This window comes from Canis aureus, chromosome 13 (assembly GCF_053574225.1).
Source record: "Canis aureus isolate CA01 chromosome 13, VMU_Caureus_v.1.0, whole genome shotgun sequence".
Lineage (NCBI taxonomy): Eukaryota > Metazoa > Chordata > Mammalia > Carnivora > Canidae > Canis > Canis aureus.
The window spans coordinates 67,855,422-67,858,179 of record NC_135623.1 but is presented as its reverse complement, the minus strand read 5'-3'; the positions used below and the strand labels follow the sequence as shown (position 1 = coordinate 67,858,179).

Sequence of the window (2,758 nt, the reverse complement as noted above, 5' to 3'; positions counted from 1 at the left end):
GGAAAAAAAGTGAACCATAGACACTATAAACAAATATTAAATTGAATTAATACAAAAGCCCACATTTCTGGAAGAAAACATAGGAGATCTTCACGATCTTGGGTTAGGCAAGGTCAAAGCAAAAACCCTAAAAGAAGAAAAATGATACATTGGACTCATCATTTTAAAACCTTTTGATCTTTATTTTATTTTATTTTATTTTATTTTATTTTATTTTATTTTATTTTATTTTGACAGGAAGCAGGATTTATTGGTGGGCATGAATAGGGTTCGGGTGGCGCAAGGTTCTCATGAGTGCAGAGCCCTCCATTTGTCCAAGGGGCCACGATTAGGGATGTATTTGACCCCACAGCCAACTGGGATGAGCCGCTTTTCAGCCACCATATCTTCAAACTTGTCCACATTAAACTTCGTAAAGCCCCACTTCTTGGAGACGCGGACCTGCTGGCGGCCAGGGAACCTGAACCCTGCGTGGGCCTCGGTCACCTGCTCCTTGTTCCGCAGCTCGGTGTGGATGGACGTGAGGACTTGGCCGACGTGTGCCCTGGCTACTGTGCCCTGGGGCTTCCCAGAGGCACCTCGCACACCTGTGTGCAGCCTCGATGGGAGAGAGCAGGAGGCCAGACCTCAAAGTGCACCATGAGGGGCTGTGCCCAAGGTGGGGGGGGGCACCCATACAATCAACAGGCTGCATTCGCTGCCAGGGAGGCTACTGTCGGCGGCCCTGGCACCCTGGGTCAAAGAGCACAGTCGCCTCCATCGGCTGCAGACCTTTTGATCTTGAAAAGACACAAGTTAGAGAAATGGAAAGGCAAGACTCAGAAACTCCGAGCTTCCTTTCTTGCAGCCTGAGAGGCTGTAGGCCTGGAGGTACTGGCGCCCCGACGGCCGGGGGGCATGGCCCAGGCCCTCCGAGGAGCAGTCCGATGGCACTCCGTCAGGCACGTGCGTATGCACCCCGGGGCCGTGGGTCTCCCTGCCGGGGGAGCGCCCTAAAGACATCGCCCCACCCCCCGGGAAGGGCCGGTGTCACTCCTTTCACCGCCAACGGTGCCAACGGTGGTAGAAGCCAAAATGGTGTAAAGCAGAGAGGCAGTCACTATTAATTTATATAGAACATTTTTTAGCATTCCCAGACGCCCCCAAAAGCACCTCTTTTAAGCTTCCCTGATGCTTTAGGACGCATCTTGCTAACAGATGCATGCAAAGAAAAAAAAATCAAGATAAAGCACAGATGTGCAGGAGCAGTCCAAAGCTGTGGGAGCTGGAAGCGGGGACGCTGAGCGTGGCTCCCAGGGAAGAAGCCTGGTGGGGCCACTCACCCCACGATCCACGAAACAAACCCTCACCACGGTCTTCACTTTTTGCCTCTTGTGTAAAAGCAGAAATCCTCTTTGCATTTTTTTCATTAGCCAGACAGGTACCGACGTGGGTCTTTCCTAAGAGTGAAACGGCATAAGGTGAACTTTCAAGAAGCAGGGGGATGCTGGTCTATCACGTCAACTAGAATCTTCAAGTCTGAAAGCAACTCATTCTGGTAGATTCTACTTTTTAGATTTTACAAAGAAAGAAAATGTCACTCTGCACCCATTAGGATGGCCTTTTTTTTTTTTTTTTTTTTTTTTTTTAGAAAGGAAAATCACAAGTATTGGTGAAACGGTAGAGAGAAACTGGAGCCCTGTGCACTGCGGGTGCCACTGTGCAAATGTTGCAACTGCTGTCGAACAGTTTGGCAGTTCCTCAAAAAGTCAAGCCTAGGAGTGTTGCGGGGTCAGGGAGGGCAACAGTCGGGAAAGAAGTCTTGAGACACAATATGATGCAACTCAGTAGCTTCTTTAAGCCGCACAGGGACCGCGGAACCGTCGGCGTAGAAAGCTGCTGCCTATGTGCTTAGTGTTCAACGGGAGGGGATGTGCAGAGAGGATTAGATCGTAATGGTCTTCCTTGAATTTCTACTTGTTTTTTAAAAATGTTATTTATTTATTTGAGACAGAGTGTGAGCCTAGGGAGGGAGAAGCAGACTCTCCGATGAGCAGGGAGCCTGATGCGGGGGCTCGATCCCAGGAGGCTGAGCCAAAAAGCAGGTGCTTACCCGGCTGAGCCACCCAGGTGCCCGGAATTTCTACTTGTAAAACTACTACTCTCAAGTGGTTTGACTTCTTAAAAGATTTCTCTGGTGCTTATCATTCAGTCGGATATTAACTATTGGTGAGATTTGCAGGCTGTCATGAGACCCTTTAGGATGGGGCCACCAGGGGCACCTGGCTGGCTCAGTTGGTAGAGCATGTGACTCTTGATCTTGGGGTTGTGAGTTTGAGCCCACGTTGGGTTTAGAGATCACGTAAAGTAAAATCTTAAAAAAAAAAAAAAAAAAAAGGAGAGTGGAGTGGTGGCAACCAACACATATTTGATTCTTATCAGAACTATGCAGCCTATATAGGTCAGCCTTCTGGCCTGAAAGTGAACATTTTTCTGCTTCCATCCCTCACCAAAAGTGCTATGTAACTTAACAATTCTAGATAAATACCCCAAAGAATTGAAAACAGGGACTCAAACACATACGTGTGAACGAATGTTCATAGTAGTGTCACATTATGCAAATGATGGAAATAGGGCAGCCTGGGTGGCTCAGCAGTTTAGCGCTGCCTTTGGCCCAGGAGGTGATCCTGGAGTCCCGGGATCGAGTCCTGCGTTGGGCTCCCTGCACGGAGCCTGCTCCTCCCTCTGCCTGTGTCTGCCTCTCTCTCTCTCTCTCTCT

At 48.9% G+C, this 2,758-nt stretch overlaps 1 pseudogene; it reads right to left on the bottom strand.

The window, feature by feature from the left end:
* Positions 1-645: 645 nt before the first annotated feature.
* On the bottom strand, positions 646-769 carry LOC144282730 (small nucleolar RNA SNORA70; annotated as a pseudogene).
* Positions 770-2,758: the final 1,989 nt, after the last annotated feature.